Below are 18,875 nucleotides of genomic sequence, written 5' to 3'. Positions count from 1 at the left end.
AATCATGGCATTTGTCTTTCTCTCTCTGATTTATTTTACATACCATAATATCCTTTAGGTCCATCTGTGTTGCAAATGGCAAGATCTCATTTCTTTTTATGACTGACTAATATTCCTTTGTGTATATATATATACATATGCCACATCTTCTTTATCCATTTGCCTATTGATGGACACTTCGGTTGCTTTCATATCTTGACTATTGTAAATAATACTGCAGTAAACATAGGGGTGCATATATCTTTCAAATTCATGTTTTCATTTTCTTTTCTTTTCCATATTCTACCAAATAGTGGAATTACTGGATCTTATGATATTTCTATTTTTAATTTTTTGAAGAATCTCCAGACTGTTTTCCACCGTGGCTGCACTAATTTACATTACCAGTGGTGCACCAGGAATGTTTTTTTCTCCACATCCTCAGCAACACTTATTATTTCTTGTTGTTTTGATACTAGCCATTCTGACAGGTTTATGGTGATATCTCATTGTGGTTTTGATTTGCATTTCCCAGGTGGTTTGTGATATTGAAATTTTTTCATGTGTCTATTGACCATCTGTATGCCTTCTTTGGGAAAAAATGTGTAGGCCCCCTGTCCATTTTCTTAATCAGATTGTTTGGGATTTTTGGTGTTGAGTTGTAGATATTTTTAAGCCCTTTTGGATATATCATTTGCAAATATCTTATCCCATTTAAAGGAGGGAGGCAAACTATGAGAGACTCTTGAATACCAAGAACAAACCGAGGGCTGATGGGGGTGGGGGGAGTGGAAGGGAGGTTATGTACATGGAAGGAGGACACTTGTTGGCATGAGCTCTGGGTGTTATATGGAAACCAACTTGACAATAAACTATAAAAAATTTTTTAAAAATCTTCTCACATTTAGTTGGTTGCCTTTTTGTTTTGTTGGTTGTTTCTTTCATTGTGTAAAAATTTTTCTTTTGGGGATAGCCCCAATAGTTTATTTTTGCTTTTGTTTCCCTCGCCTCGAGAAATATGTGTAGAAAAATGCTACTAAGGCCAATGTTAAAGAAATTACTGCCTCAGGAGTTTTATGGTTTCCAGTCTCACACTTAGGTCTTTAATCCATTTTGAGTTTATTTCTGTTTGGTGTAAGAAAGTTTCATTCTATTGTATATAGCTGTACACTTTTCCCAACATTTATTGAAAGGACTGTCTTTTCTCCATTGTATATTCTTTCCTCCTTTGTTGTAGATTAATGGACCATATAGACATGAGTTTATTTCTGGACTCTATCTTATCCCATAATCTATGTGTCTGTATTTGTGCCAGTACCACACTGTTTTGGATATCATAGCTTTAGAGTATATCTTGAAATCTGAGATTGTGATACCTCTGGCTATTCTGGGTCTTTTGCTTTTCCTTACAAATTTTAGTATTATTTGTTCTAGTTCTGTGAAAAAATGCTATTAGTATTTTGATAGAGAATGCACTGAATGTGTAGATTGCTTGGGGTAGAATGGACATTTTAACAATATTAATTCTTCCCATCCATGAGCATGGAGTATCTTTCCATTTGTTTGTGTTGTCTGTTTCATTAATGAATGTTTTATAGTTTTCAGAGTACAGGTCTCACTTCCTTAGTTAAGTTTATTCCTAGGTATTTTATTCTTTTTGTTGCAATTATAAATGGATTTTTCCTTAATTTCTCCTTCTGCTTCTTTGCTATTAGTATGTAGAAATGCAAGCAATTTCTGTCCATTAATTTTGTATTCTGCAATTTTACTGAGTTTATTTATTACTTCTAATGGGTTTTTTTTTTTTTTGGTGGAGCCTTTAGGGTTTTTTATTTCTTTCTTACCAATTTAGATGCCTTTTATTTGTTTTTCCCTTATGATTACAGATGTACAATGTGACAACTTCTACCTCTTAATTTGGTGTTCAGACAATTTACATTTAGTATGGGTATTGATATAATTAGGTTTAAATCTATCATTTTGGGGGTGCCTGGGTGGCTCGGTCGGTTAAGCATCCGACTTCAGCTCAGGTCATGATCTCATGGTTCATGGGTTTGAGCCCTACATCGGTCTCTTTGCTTACAGCTAGCTCGGAGCCTGGAGCCTGCTTCAGATTCTGTATCTCCCATTCTCTCTGACCCTCCCCTGCTCATGCTGTCTCTCTCTCTCTCCTTCTCTCACTCTCAGAAATAAATAAAACATTAAAAAATTTTAAAAATAAAACATTAAAAATAAATAAATAAATAAATAAATAAGTCTATCATTTTGCTGGCAGTGAGAAAGAATGAAATCTGGCCATTTGTAACAACATGGATGGAAGTTGAGGGTGTTCTGCTGAGCTAACTAAGTCAGGCAGAGAAGGACAGATACCATATGTTTGCACATATAGGTGGATTAGGGGAACATAACAGAGGACCATGGAGGAGAATAAGGGGGAAAATAGTTGGGGAGAGGCGGGGAGGCAAACCATGAGAGACTCTTGAATGCTGAGAACAAACTGAGGGCTGATGGGGATGGGAGAGAGGGGAAGGGAGGTGATGGGCATGGAGGAGGGCACTTGTTGGGATGAGCACAACTTGACAATAAACTAAGAATAAATAAATAAATAAATCTATCATTTTGCTGTTTCCCCATGTTTACCTTTTTATATTTGTCCCATCTACTCTTTTTTCTTTTTCCCTTCTTTTTCTATAACTAAGTACTTTTTATGATTTAATTTTTATCTCCTTTAATGGCTCTTTAGATATACTCTTTGTTTCATTATTTATTGTTTGTTGTAGAGATTATAGCTTACATCATTAGCTTCTCATCATCTACCTTCAAATGATATTGTATCACTTCACTTGTAGTATTAGAACCTTATAATTCGTGTACTTCCATTTCTTCTCTTATGACTTTCATGGTATAGTCATCATATATTTTACTTTTTCATGTGTTATAAAGCCTGCAGTACATTTTTAATTTAAATTGTCAGTTATCTTTTAAAAATTAAATATATAAGAATATGTTTATAATATGTAAGAAATGTATGTTTCATCATATAATTATTATTTCTGGTGCCCTTCGTTACGTTGTCTTAGATCCTTCTTTCAATCTTGTATTACTTTGCTTCCTCCTGAAGAACCTTCTTTATCATACTTGTACTGGAGAGCTGCTTGTGGTGAATTCTTTCAGTTTTGTGTATCTGAAACTCTTTATATTGACTTCATTTTGAAAGATATATTTTTACTCTATATAGAATTCTAGGTTGACAAGTTTGGGGGGATTTTTAGTACTCTAAAGATGAGAGTCTACAGTCGTCTCATAAGCATGGTTTTTACTGAAAACTCTACCATCCTTATCTCTGTTCTTCTGTACATAACATTACCCCCAAACCCCCAGCTGTTTTTAAGACTTTTTCTTTATCTCTGATTTTGAGCAACTTGATTATGATATACCTTAGTGTAGTTTTCTTTATGCTTTTTGTGCTTGGGATTTGTTTTGACTCTTAAATCTCTGAGTTTATAGTTTTTATCAAATTGGGGACATTTTCATCCTTTATTTCTTCAAATATTTTTTTGTACCCCACTACTCTCTTCCTCCTTTAGAGATTTCACTTTCACATATAGTAGTTCATTTGAATTGCACCACAAATCAATGATACTTTTTACTTCAGTTTCTTTTCTTTGTCTGATTTCTGATAGTTTCTATCGTTATGTCTTCAAGTTTACTAATCTTCTGCAATCTCTAATCTGCTATTCACCCCATCCAATGTATTTTTCATTTGATAAATTATAATTTTTCATCTCTGGAAGTTCAACTTGGCTCTTTTTTTTTACTATTGTACATATCTCTTTATATTTTTGAACATATGGAATACAGTTATAATAACTGTGTCAGTATTCCTATCTGTTAATTCTAAAATCTGACAATCTGGATCAGTTTCAATTGATTGAACGTTTTATTTGAAATTGTTATTAATTGCAGATTCATATGCAATTATGAGGAAAAATACAGAGAAATCCCCTGTACCCTTTACCCTCTTTTCCCTAATGGTAACACTTTGTAAAACTAGTAAAATATACCAGAATTTGTTGATACAAAGCACTGATCTTGTTCAGATTTCTCCAGTTTTACTGGTACTTACTTATGTGTCCATATGTTTTCAGATCTGTACAATTCTGCCCCATATTTAGGTTCTTGTGTCTGACACTACAGTCAAGGTACAGTTCCATCACCACAAGAATCCCTCTTCATGTCCTTTTACGACCATAACCAATTCTATCTTGCCCCCACCTTATCCCCATCACTAACCCTTGCAACAACTAATATGTTTTCCATTTCTAAAATCTGTCACTCCAAAAATGCTAAACAAATGGTCTCCTATCATACATAACCTTTGCGTATTGACTTCTTTCACTCAACATAATTCCCTGGAAGTTCATCAAAGGCTAATTTTTCACCCCACTCTATGTTTTATTTTTCTGCTTCTTTCCATGTATGATCGTTTTTATTTGAGGCTAGACATTGTGAATTTTGTCTGTTGAGTCCTGGGTATTTTTGTATGCATTTAAAATTTTTCAGGTTTGCTCTGGATTGCAGTTAAATTACTTGGAAATGACAATTTGATCCTTTTAGGTCTTGCCTTTAAAACTCATTAGGCAGTTCTAAAAGTGTTTAGTCTAAGTCTACATATTCCACACTACTGAGCAAGATACTTCTGAGTATTTTACCCTATATCTCAAGAGTTATGAAGTATTGTAGCTCCTAGCCCAATGTGAGTGTCAAGTGCCATTTACTCTATCCTTTTGGGGAATTCTTTCCTCAGCCTCAGTTAGTTTCCTCATGCATGCACTGCTCAGTTCTCTGGTAGATACACAAAGTGTGCCTGGCTGGCTCAGTCAGTAGAACATGAAACTCTTTTTTAAAATTTTTGTAAATGTTTTGTTTATTTTTGAGGGAGAGAGTGAGAGAGTACGAGTGGACAAGGAACAAAGAAAAGAGACAGAAATTCGATGCAGGTCCCAGGCTCTGAGCTCTCATCACAGAGCCTAATGAGGAGCTCGAACTCCTGAACCGAGAGATGGTGACCTGAGCTGAAGTCGAATGCTTAAGTAACATTGCCGCCCAGCCACCCCCAGAGCATGCAACTCTTGATCTCAGAGCCATGAGGTCAAGCCCCACATTGGGCATAGAGCTTACTTAAAATAGAATAAAGTATATGTGATGTCCTATATTTAAAAAGGGACGACCCTCTGGAGATCTCTATATATCTCTTTCTTCTGCTCTTTCTTCCCCCACATTCTGTCCTGAAAACCCACACTGCCTTGATCTCCCCTGACCCTTTAGCTCTGTCTCCTTATGCTGAGCTTCAACTGGTCTACCCTCTCTGCACATAGACTGGAAACTAACTCAAGACAATAAGTTACGGCAGTTCTAAGGTTCCTATCCTTTGTTTCCTGGTTGTCTCTTTTGGTTGCCTGGTGTCTCATGTCTTCAAAAACCATTGTTTCATATATTTTGCCTCTTTTTTTCTGGGTGGGGGTTGTTTCAAGCAAAAGCATATCTTACCCCTGTTATTCTGTCTTCACTAGAAGCCAAAAGTCCTCCATGATTTATTCTTAATCAGATATATTTTTTTTCATCTTGACATAAGATTTATTCTCTTTGATCAAGAAAATAGAAACAAAATTGAAATTTATTTTTCTTCTAATTTTATTTATTATTGTGTTGTTTACCCAAGTATACCTTAATCTTCCTGTTCTAATCATAATTTTATATCTTTAAGATTTTTCTAAACCCCACTTTATTCTGGATTTAATAAACTTTTTGACATTTTTCTCAGATGCCTTTTCATTTTCTCTCCCCTCTTTCTTCCTTACTTCCTTTTTTCCATCCATTTATCAAAGACCTATAATATGCCAGATGCTATCCTAAGCAGTGAGGATAATGCCATGAAAAGAATAGACATTGCTCCCTTGCTGAAATTCTAGTGATTGGAAAAGGGCAATAAACACATAAATAGTAATTTTATTTAAGTTAGGAATATGTGCTATGAAGAAAATAAACAAGGTGGCATTTTGAGGTGATATCTGAGCTCAAATATTTGAAGAATTTTAGAAGAGAGAACAGCAACTGCAAAAGCCCAAAGTCAAGAATTAGTTTGGCATATTCAGGGAACAGAAAAAAGGACGTGACTGGAGAGACACCTATAAAATGTGGTCAAGGAAGTAGTCAGAGGTCAAATCACACAAGGTCTTAAAGGCTGAATCTTAGGTTTATGTCCCTTTCTTTCCTTTGGCTTTTAAACACAGCCTCTTTATACCTAAGCCACATAGAAAGCTCTCTGTACAACTCCTTGAGCTTCTACACATTTCTCTCTGGTTTCTTTATCTTTGGGCTTAGGCTGGTTGTATGGTTATGGTCAGAATGGTCATTTTTTTTTAATAACTTTAAAACCTTTTTTGCCTTCCTTATAATGGATGCTTACAATGCACTTTTACCTCATTGAATACTTTGAAATATGCTTTCTAAAGTCTAAAGTACCTGTCTAACCACTCCCAATGTGCACTTCCTAGGCTATTACAATCCCCAAAATAACATAACCCATTTTTCCAATTATTCTAGTTGTGCCTATTATTATTCAGAGTTAAATACAAAGAAGTAGTTTTAAGAGACCATTGTGAACAGGCATCCAAAATTTTGTCAGCTCTTATCACAAAGACTTCTAGCAGATTGTTCCTACCAGTCCCCTCTTAATATAGCTAAAAAGAAATACCTTCCTAAAGTGCAGTTAGGTCTTGTCACTCCTCTGCTTAAACTCTTCTCTTGTTTTCCCATTGAAATTTTAATAAATAAAATTCAAGACGTGATGATGAATGAGGCACCGACATTGTTCCTTCCTTGCCTGTTTCTCTAATTTGATGTCATGTCACTCCCCTTTCCCTCATTATACTCCAGTGACATCGATCTTACCTTCATTTTCTAGAACACACCCAGCTCTTGTGCAACTCTAGAGTTTTGCATATGCTGTTTCCTTTGCCTGGAATACTCTTCCCCGATTCTTTTCTCATGGCTAGTTTCTTTCTTGTCCTGTAGACCTCACATTTCACCTCCTCAGAGAGAATTTCCCATGTCTCTAAAGGAGATTCCTCCTCCTCCATCCTTGTTTTCTCTTGGGCCCTTGTTTATTTCTTTCATAGCACTCAGCATAACCTGAAGTTGTTTTATTTATATATTTGCTTATTGGTTTTTTTGTTGCCACCACTACAGCATAAGCCTCCTGTAAGCCATGTCACCAGTGCCTGATATAAAACCATGGTTGAAAATACGAAATAGTATGGAATTTTATCTCTTTATTATTCAGCATTAGTTATATAATACAGGATTGTAAATCCTAGCACTTGTACTATAATATCCTGGTATTTTAAAAATGATATTGTATGTTGAAGTGTTCATGATTAAAATATAAAAATTATTACTGCAGTTGTCTATTGAAGTGTTCGTGGTTAAAGCATTAGAATGATTATTGCAGTCATGTCTTCAGATTTATTTATTAATTGTTTATTACTAGTAGGAAATCACCCAGTAGTCCAAGTTTGAAGATTACTTGAGGATTTCAGGATTACTTTCTTACAAATTTGGCAAACTCCCTCATTTGTCCTTCTTGTTTTTAGTGTAAAAAATTCTAGCTATGTTTGTGATTGCCTGCTAAGTTTAATAGATTATTTGTCACCATCTGTTTTCTGATTCTAATTTGGATATCTTTCTGACCAATATAATGAATCAATAGCTAAAAATACTGCTCAGCTCTGAGCTAAATTAGTATATGCCCCTTAAAGCTATGTAACCTTTTTATATACTTTGTAAGTCAGTAGAGACTAATTTATTAGCTGATTGGTTAAGCTGAGTCTTTAGTATCCATCTTGAAAACTATAAAAATAAAAATATTAAAACATATCCTAATTAGGAGTTTAAACACAATAAGCTGCAATGAAGAATAAAGTCTCCAAATAGTACCTATGGTTAGAACTAAAAAAAAAAAAAAAAGCTTTATCTTTTTATTCTGTTCTTTCACTTCTGTATTACGTTGCCATGGAAATTTTTTTCATTAACATTAAATTGATTTGCCCAGAGATGGAATTCCTTGCATCATCTCTCCTCATGTTCATAAAGCCTCCTAAGCCAACGTTAGAGTTTTAGTGTCCAAGCTGGTACAGATTCCCAAGAGTTTCTCCCATGCTGAGTATTCTTAAAACTCAAATATATCATGTTAATGTGTTCAATGTTAGTATCAAGATTGCTGTCATGTTTTTATTCTTGGTCCCCCAAAAATTCTTTTAAGCATTTTAAGTCATCAAGGAAGAACCTGGAATTACAAGCTGAAGAATTCTAAGGAAATTCATAAGAAAAATAAACAGTCAAATGCTTTTATAAAAGCTTATGTTTAGCATTCTAGACTCTTTTGCTATAAAATATTAAAGTTCATGTTAATGAACATAGAAAACCAGTATTTAATATGAGTAATTGGACCTCACACACCTCTGTTATGCATTAAATTTTATGCCACACCCAGTTCTTGAAAGTAAAATTTCAGTTTGTGCCCATTGCCGAAAATAAACATAATTCTGTTCTAAGTACTTGATTGCTTCATGCCACTTAAGTGAGCCTCCCAAGTGATTTCCAAAAAGGTTTGGAAGAAGTATACCATGTTTTGGTTGGTTTTGAGTACTTATATAGTAGATATTCGGTACATGTTTGCTTGAACTAACATGTAATTTCTGCCTCTGAAGATTAAAAAACAAAGATTATTTTTACTAAGACAACCCAGGGAAGAAAAGATTAGAAATTCATGGTGTTTTGTGTAAAAGGAAACCCAATTTCACCATCTATAGATACTAAAAGTACTACAACCTTATGTATATTTAAATGTCATTTAAATGTTTTTACGCTTAGAATATGTGCTTCCACTCTCTTTTCATTACTTGACACTTCACTATGTCTTAGAAATCTTTCCGTATCACTATAGAACTACCTCTTTTAAGCATTGTATTTTCTTCTACATTATAACTGTTATTTATTTATCCATTCCTAATTAATAGGCATTTAGATTATTTTGTGTTTTTCATTCTAATGATCAATGCTGCTGTGAATATCATTTTACATAGTTCTTTTTTTAGCTTTATATATTTATTTTGAGAGAGAAAGAAAAAGAACACAAGTAGGGGAGGGGCAGAGAGACAGGGCAGAGAGAATCCCAAGCAGGCTGCAAGGTCAGTGGTGAGCCCAACACAGGGCTCAAACCCATGAACTGAGAGATCATGACCTGAGCTGGAACCAAGAGTCACACATTTAACTAACTGAGCCACTCAGGTGCTTCCCATTTTACATAATTCTTTGTGCACATATTTGATTATTTTTCCACGCATGATGAAGAGGGATTGCTGTTAAAGGATATGCACATCTTAAATTCATATTGACACTAATACATTACCCTCTTACAAGGAGGTAACAGTTTGTCCTTCTACCAGTAGTTCATGCCACTACTTTTCCATATTTACTGTCCATTTTTCTTTTGGTCTTTTTATCTTTTTATTACTGTTTTTGAAGCTCTTTATACATTTCAGATATTAATGCTTTGACTGTCAAATATGTTTTGTTTTATATGTATATGTTTTATTTGTATATGTTTTTCTCAATTATTTTAAAAGCTTTTGGCTGTTCTTTTGCTGAACAGAAGTTTTAAATTTTGATGTCGTCAAATTGAGCAGTCTTTTTCCTTACAGCATTTGCTTTTCATTTATAGAAGAACTTCATAAATATGGCATAAACATAGTTTTTAAAAATTTTTAATGTTATTTATTTTTGAGAGAGAAAGAGAAAAAGAGAGAGAGAGAGAGCCTGAGCAGGGGAGGAGCAGAGAGAGAGGGAGACACAGAATCCGAAGCAGGCTCCAAGCTGTAGCTGTCAGCACAAAGCCCAACACGGGGTTCTGATTCATGAACAATGAGATCATGACCTAAGACAAAGTCAGATGGTTAACTGACTGAGCCATGCAGGCGCCCCTAAACATATTCTTTTATATTGTCTTAATGTGTTTATATTTTAGTTTGACTTAGTGTTTATTTTTTACATAAGTCTTGAGTCATTTGGAATGTATTTTTGTGAATTACATGAGTTACAGAAGTAATTCATTCTTTTATTTCAAATGGGTATCCAGTTGTCCCAGTTCTGTGTATTTGAATTGGCCATCCTTTTCCTATAGAATGAAATGATACCTATGTGATGAACTAAATTTGCATATCTATGAGCCTATTTGTGGCCACACTCTTCTATTACACTATTTGCCTATTCTTGCATCAATACTACAACTTTTTAGTATATTTCACTATTAGGGCAGTTCTCTCTTTCTTGTTTTTATATGGTGGTTTTATACCCAGCTACCCTCTAACTATCTTTTTCATTGGTTCTAACAATTTGTCATTTTGAACTTTCTGAGTGAATGATCACACTGACCTCAAGTACTAACAGTTTTATTTCTTTATTTCTATTAAGTATATCTCATATAATAGTTGTTTGTCTTGCTAAATATTCAAAACCAATTCTTTAGTCAATTCAAGACCAGTCCAAATTCACATAAATACCTATGAAGGAGCCCGTTTCTATCAACTTCTCCAGAAGTTTTTACCTTCTCTACCTGTCCCCCCACACACACCAGATTCAATCCTCCATTCCTGCAAGATGAATTGGAATTATTTTCCTCAATTTCTTTAGCCTCCACATCTGTTTTTTCTTTCTTGTCTTTTCTTTTGTTGGTTTTTGTTTGTCTTTTGTATAAACAGTTCTTTACCTTAAATGTGAGTTATTCCAACCCATATATGAAGCTAAGGGAGTTAGTCAAAGTAAGGAAGAGATTCAGAAATACAGTAGCCCTTTATAGTCACCTTTTCTGACTTTAAATAGAATTTTCATGGGTCCATATTTTGTCTTCCCAACACTTTAACCCCTTCAGGTCAAGCTACTCCTCCTACCTTTTATCTACTTATATTTCCTTTCCTGCTTCCCTGATACCTTTACTACATCTTTTTTAACTTCATATAGACCTTTATTCCAGTTTAGATTCTATTTTCCCTATCTTCAGTAACACAGTTGCTATATCTCAAACTTCCATGCCCCTCTGCCTTTTGCTTACCCATCTCCACAACCCTGATTCTGTTTTATTTTAGTTCATGTTTTCCCTACATTTTTAAAACTTTTTATTTTGAAATGATTTCAGACTTACAGAAAATTACAACAGCACAAATAAATTATTTATTAGATAATCTATTATCTGTTTATCTATGTATCTGTTTATTATCTCTACACACAAATTCAACAATTAACATTTTGCCATATTTGCTTTATCATTCTCTCTCACACACCCTGTGTGTGTATTTGTGTATGTTTTCTAGAACGTTTTTATATTAAATTGCAAACATGTGATCTATTCTGTTTTTGCTTTATCCATACCTATAGTCAGTAATCCAGAAATCCAACTCTATTCATTCTGCTATTCTGGTAAATAAGTTCACATTTTGGATTATGCCATAAAGTTAAGAACACTGACCTCATATTGACTTTCAGGGCTGCCTATGTATGAGTCACTGTTTTTCAAATTTGCCAACATGGGGGTATTTGGGGATATTATTTTCTTAAGACATTCTGTGTTTATGGAAATTAATCAGATGATACATTCTGTGTGATTTCATTTGTTTGAAATCTTTGAGATTGTGTTTATGGCCAGTTATTTTCATTTATTTACCAAATATTTACATAATGCTGACTATGGGCCAGGTACTAAGTACTTAACAAATCTTCATTTATTCAATTTGCTCAACACTATGTGGTAGATAGGACTATTATCTTCATTTTGCAGATGAGAAAACTGAGGGACAGAGATGTAACTTACCCTAAGTCTAAAAAGTAATAGAACTGAAATTTTAATTCTAGCAGTCTGGGTCCAGAACCCATGCTATCAACCACCATACTGTGCTAATTTTTCCAATCTCATGTGTTCTTTTTAAAAATGTGTATTTATAATTCTTACTGAATTGTATAATCCTCCGTATATTTCCATTATATTGGACATTTTATGTACTTCTAATCATGTATATCTTTATTAATTTCTTGCCTATTTGATTGATCAGTTTTTGAGAACTGTATGTTGACTGTGGCTTGATTAGTTTCTGATTATAATTCTGTCGTTTTCTGGTGTCAATTATGTTAGGATATTGTTAGGTATATATTTTTTCAAAGTTTATTTCTCACTGAAGATTCTTCATTTAATAATTATAAAACTTCAATCAGTGTGTTTTTAAAATAACGAGAATCAAATGAAAATAGACTTTACATCCCAGGCAACTTCATCATTTCAACATGAATTCATACTTTCAGTCACAAAACACTTCTTTTGTAACAGTAATAGAGGCCTCTTATCCATCACAATTTCAACCTGTAGTCAGTTCATTAATTGAAAAGATGTGTTAAAGCAAGGAATCATTAAAAATATTTATAACTAGGGGCGCCAGGGTGGCTTAGTCGGTTAAGCGTCCGACTTTCGCTTAGGTCATGATCTCGCGGTTTGCGGGTTCGAGCCCCGCGTCGGGCTCTGTGCTGACTGCCAGCTCAGAGCCTGGAGCCTGTTTCAGTCTGTGACTCCCTCTCTCTCTGACCCTCCCCTGCTCATGCTGTCTCTCTCTCTCTCTCCTAGAAATAAATAAAACATAAAAAAAATATATATATTTATAACTAAATATTTCAGTTTATAATCTATAAATGTTCAGTCAATAATCTTTTTTTAAGTTTTTATCTAAACTCCATTCAGTTAACATACAGTTGTATTGGTTTCAGGAGTAGAATTTAGTGATTCAGCCCTTCCATACATCACCTCATGCTCATCATGACAAGTGCCCTTCTTAATCCCCATCTCCTATTTCACCCATCCCACCAGACACCACCCCTCTGGTAACCATTAGTTAGTTCTCTATAGTTAAGAGTAGTCAATAGTCTTTTTAGATCAAAACGTTTCCCTATGAGTTTACTTGTTGGAGGATAGCAGTGTCTTTATGCCAACTTTTTTAACTTTGAAGAGGAACAAGAATTCAAAGAAATTTGCAAGATGATTTGAATACAGAATTAGTCAAGATTTTTAGCTTCCCCCCTCCCCGCCCCAAGATTCTCCACTTTTTCATCTTATTTGACGTCATTTTTTAAGAGGCTGGTGTTAAAAGTTATGCTTTTAGCTTAATTTTCACATAAAAAGTCATTCTCTTTTTATACTTACATTTCATTAGTTTACAAAATATTTTATTAAATTCATAAATTACACTAGCAAGTGTTATTGACTCAGATAGCTTTGGAAACAACACAACTAATATTGGAACACACACAACTCAAATGGTAAGAGCAGAGGTAAACATTTGTCTGTTTTCAAATAGAAATAGTGTTTTGATTAGTTGAAAGATTTGTTTAACTGGAGGTCAGTTAAGGGAGTTTCGTCTGTAATTCTAATTAGAATATGTTCCTCAAGTAAATAATTGCAAAATCATTGAGAAGTTATTCTCCATCTGACAGATGTCATTATCAGCAAATAACTACATAGGAATGAGATTGAATTTATGAATTAAGATACCTATAGACCAGAAATGTTTATGTTAGAAATGTCATAGATTTATGATACAAAACTTTTTGAGCTTATATACATAGAGATTCACCCTATACCAGGAAGATGGACATGTTTTTTAAAGTTATATTCATGATACTTCCTAACACAACTTTCCACTTCAATCAGATCAGGCTTTTCCGTGTTCCATTGGTGTCTTTTTTTTTTTTTTTTTAATGTTTATTTATTTTTGAGAGGGAGAGAGAGAGAGTATGCATGTGTGCACAAACAGGAAAGGAGTAGAGTGAGAGGGAGACAGAATCCCAAGCAGGCTCCACGCCATCAACCTGGAGCCTGACTCAGGCCAGGAATCCATGAACTGTGAGATCATAACCTGAGTGGAAATCAAGCATCAGTTGCTCAACTGACTTGGGCCACCCAGGTGTCTCAATGGGTGTCTTATCTCAGTAAACATATATAATACTGAGTTGAAAAAATTGAAGTCATCTTTATGAAATCTCTCTTGCTTTTCTAGCTTAGGTAGAAATGATAGAATTTGCTGGACCAGAAGAGCATCCAACTCAGAAGAGATTCTTCAGAGGTTTTCAAAAGGTGGACACTAATTTAAATTTTAAAAATATATTAACACTGTAAAAAACACTAAGATGTGCATTCAATGTGTTATACCACATTGTAAACACATCATGAAACAAACACATAAACATATCATGAAATAAAAATAAGCCATGCTACTAGTTTCTATATATTTTTTAAATGTTTATTTTTAGAGAGAGCGCAAGCAGGGGAGGGTCGGAGAGAGAGAGAGAGGGAGGGAGAAGGAAAATCCAAAGCAGGCTCCAGACTCTGAGCTGTCAGCACAGAGCCTGAGGTGGGGCTCAAAATCACAAACCGCGAGATCATGCCCTCTTCCAAAGTCCGAGATTCAACTAACTCCACTCAGGCACTCCCACTGGTCTATATTTTTATGCCCTGCTGACTAAAGCTTTGCTACCAATATTCGTGTACATTTTTGAACTTCTTATGGGTATGCATTTTTATTTTTATGCTTTTATCTGGGCTTTTTAAAAACTTGAGTTCACTCTTTATTCAAATCAAGTTATACAAACAAGAGCACTGCTGCAGCATATGTATGCTTCATTGAATAAATGCAAACACGACATAGGGGTATCTTCCTGCCATGGATCTTTATCATTCCTTGACAGTTTTGCAATGGCAAATTAATATTATAATATTGTATTAAAGAAAGTTTTCTTGCTTAATTTTAGTTTTGGATACTTCTTGCCTGTATTTTACATTAATGGCCGGGAACATGAGTAGTGATTAGATATGGTCTTTCAATCTTGGAAACAAGATTCTCTTTACTCTTCCTTCAAGCTTCTCCACTATTTTAATTGCAGAGACCTTAATGTTGCTGAAGACAAATTCACTGTTTAAAAAAAAAGTAGCTTTTTTGTGGTAATCAAAATTGTATCAATATTATAAAGCCAAAACAAAGTAGAGAAATGGCTCTTCTGAAGATGATTTAAAATTGCAACTGTCACCCATATCTCTTCATTTTATACTTTTTATTAATCAAGATAGTCCCTTAGTTTTATTGATGGATTTTAATAAGTAATAATTATAATTGGATCTTATAAAATGAATTATTACCAGCAAGCATTGGAGATTATATATATTATATATAATGAGTTATTACAAGTAAGCAATGGAGATTATATGTATATAATATAGTATGTAATGGAGATTCCATTTAGATTTACTTAGACAAATGAAATCTACACCAAAAATAATTTGAAAATACTGACCTAGTCCCATCCGTTAATTTTACAAATTAAAAAATTAAAGCTTAGGTTAATTGTCTTACTAAAGTTATACAGCTGGAAAATTTCAGATTCCAAACTTTGTAACTCTTACCTCGTGGTTCTTTCTATTATTTGGTACCTCATCTCTGACTTTCTACAGTATACTTAGTTTATGCTATGGCATTGTGTCTGCATACAAGCCCTCATTCATTTACTCAACAAGTGATTCTCTGTGTACCAGGCACTCTTCTAGGCACTGTAGACAGGACAGCCCCTTAATTTAGAAATTGTACTAATAGAATAAGAAAAGTAGATTCTGTTCAGCCTCCATTTGATTTTGGTTGAATACACATCTGCAGTTAACCACCTTCATATATCACTGGGTGGTTTTAATGTATCCCTAACAAGAACTTTTCTATTTTATTATTATATCTTAGGGGAGTTAAAAAGTTCTCTAGCATTTTGAAAGGTGAGAAAAACAAATAATTCAACTCAGAGTACACTGTTTGCATACCATGTACATGGTAGTGTTTGGCAACCACAAACACAAGGTATCTGAAACAAGGAATGTGTGTACATAAAACAGAGTGTGTTAAGTGCTGTTATGTTACATATGTGTAAGCAGCATTGTAGAATGAGAGATGAATGAACAAAATAACTCGAGAAGGAGGCCAGAGAGGGCTTCATGGAGGAGTTGACCATAGAGTTTAAAGAGCACAAGATTGCTTTAAGAATGTGGAAGGAGATCTTCCTAGGTCCAGGGAACAACGTGTGCATAGGCATAGAATTGTCAACAATTCTGGCATTTCCACCAAAGGTTAATGCCACAGACTAACTAGGGTGTCTTGAGAGGAGTGGTGGATAAGCGCTTTTATACGTCATTAGGTAACTGAAGAACAGAAATCATGAAATGTGAGGCCTTCCCTAGGTACACGGTAGGTGAGGAGCACCCTACGTATGCCTCATGCTTCTACCTATTTCTGTTCCTAGGTGTTAAATTCTCTGAGAACACTGCTGGTATTTTGTCCTTCTCTATCTTACAGTGACACTTGCAGTGCTAAGCATGACAGGGGCTCTGTATATGCTTACTGATTATGCTCATCATTCACTCAACAAATATTTTTGGTCTAGTGTATGGTTCTGTACTTTGTCCTATGAGAAATGAAAAAGTTGTGATCCAGCCAGCCTTCAAGGAGCTATTGAACCTAAAGCAAAAAATTGTAGGGAATTTTGTCTGTTATTAACGATGACTAATACGTCCATATGCTCACAGAGCTTATGTTCTTGTCAGAGGAAATATAGGGTAAATAGTAAATATACAATTTGTTAGCGATAAACACTAAGGAGAAAATCAATAAAATAGGAAAGGCAGATATAAATTACCAGAGATGAAAAGAGAAGGTAAAGTTATTTAATTTCTCTTGTCTCCATTTCCTTAACTCTAAAAAAGAAAAAAATAATAGTATTTGTAGGGCAGTGACAAGTATTAAATGAGTTAATATATGTATGTATAAAATGCTCAGTGCTCTTCCCAGAAGATGGTAGAAGGTCAGCTACTATTATTTATACTTTTGTCTAAAATAGCTTTAGAACAATAACCATATTATTTTCATCACTTAGGAACTTCTTTTTTTTAATGGATATACTTCCAAACAGATTTGAACTACTTTATCTATAGGCTAAGACTCCCTCATCCATATCTTGCTCCTTTCAGCTTCTGCTTCCAATGCACTTCACATCTAATAATACTTTCTTATTGAAGTGAATCATCATCCTTTGATAGTATTTCTTCTAGAAAACAGTATTTGCTTATCTGGATGTCGGGTCACCACTTTCTATTTCAGGCATGAGGCAGACATCCAGATCATCCTGTGGAAAATATTCATTAATGCTTCATCCCTTAGCCCATCTCAAGGTTAAAAGGTCTGACAAAATGAGAACTTTATGCTTGCTTACCAGCTAAAAATAAGTACAATATTGGAATTGTTGTTACCAGACCGAAGAGTAAAATCTTTAATATTAATCTTTTGAAACTAAGATCATTTGCATGGATTAGGTGAAATTTTCAGGTCTCCTACTAACCTTTCTTTGTCTAATTTCAATGCATCCTTAAATGTATCCGGCACCCCCTTTCTCTCATCCCGAAAAACTAGACCCGCTCTTTCTTTGTACTCCTTTAGTACTACATATTTAGCCCTATTGTAGCTAGTGTCGTTCAGTATTATAATTACCTATTTGCCTGATTGCACAGCTCCCTACCCTCCACCTCCCAGGCAATGCTTCTTGAGATGGAGCTTGTTATTCTCTTTATGTCCAGTTTCTTAGTATCCATTATTGTGCTTCACACATAGTGGATGGCTAGTAAATGCTTAAAACACTAAATCTAAATAAATCTTGGAGAAATTTCTGAGAAATGCTCAAGCATGCTATACACCCCGTCCTGTACATCCTGCTGTCCTGCTTTGGCCCTAAACCAAAAAGAAAAAAGACCAAGTAGGCTGGCTATAGGGAAATACCTAAAGATGGAGGAGCCCTCTGTAGAATAATTATGGTCCAGGATGTGACCCTTACTCTTCCAATTAAAAGAAAATGTTGAGGAGCATCTGGTTGGTTCAATCAGTAGACATAAGACTCTTGATCTCAGAGTCACAAGTTCAAGCCCTGCATTGGACATAGAGATTACTTAAGAAAGGAAGAAAAAATTTATTTTCTATTGCTGTCAAGGTGATGAGCCTCTAGGGTTTGATACAGATCATCTGTATTTACAAGTAACTAATTTATAAGCCAAACATAACCCATTTGTTTATTTGCTTTCATTGACTGAAATACTTATACCTGATATCCAAGTTATGAACTTAACGAGATCAAAGCACCTATGAAATCCAACAAATAATCAGAAGGTTGTTCATTAGCTGTGGAAACAGAACAAATGAGTTTACACTGTCCCAAGGATTATTTTGTCCTGACTGAGAAAGAACCTTGTCAGTGTCTCCTTCATGTTTCAGAGAAAATAGGATAAGAGTTAACAAGGTCTCACGTACACTTTTGAAAGTCCTTATAAATAATCTTTTCCCTTATTTGCTGAAAGGAAACAATATTAAAAGTGAGGGGGGAGGGGAAACAGCATTTTATAATTCAGTAATGGTAATGTACAGTTTGGTTCCATGATTCTTTGATCACAAGATGAGTTCTTGAGATAATGTTAATTTGTGGTATTACTGATGATGGGGCTAAGAAATAATGGAAGATAGAAGACTGAAGTTCGGTGAGAATTCTGTGTAGCCTCTACTGCCTCTAACTCAAAAATCACCACAGTTTTAGGGTCAATTCAATTTCATTAAGAAAATCACTGTTTGCTCTTAGTTTTTAGCTGCCTTACTAGGACTCTTTCACAAACTAATAATATATAATGATCCCCTGAGCGTCCATCCTACACCCTTGTGAAGAAACTACGA

General features: G+C 34.5%; 1 protein-coding gene across 1 annotated transcript in view; it reads left to right on the top strand.

Moving 5' to 3' along the window:
* MBD5 (methyl-CpG binding domain protein 5) overlaps window positions 1-18,875 on the top strand; it is a 147,395-nt gene that overhangs the window by 55,734 nt on the left and 72,786 nt on the right. The gene's annotated exons all lie outside the window — the stretch shown is intronic.

The sequence above is a fragment of the Hyaena hyaena genome, unplaced genomic scaffold, assembly GCF_003009895.1.
Source record: "Hyaena hyaena isolate Hyena2069 unplaced genomic scaffold, ASM300989v1 scaffold_246, whole genome shotgun sequence".
NCBI lineage: Eukaryota > Metazoa > Chordata > Mammalia > Carnivora > Hyaenidae > Hyaena > Hyaena hyaena.
Note: the sequence above shows the minus strand (reverse complement) of the source record. Positions and strands in the feature narration are given on the sequence as shown.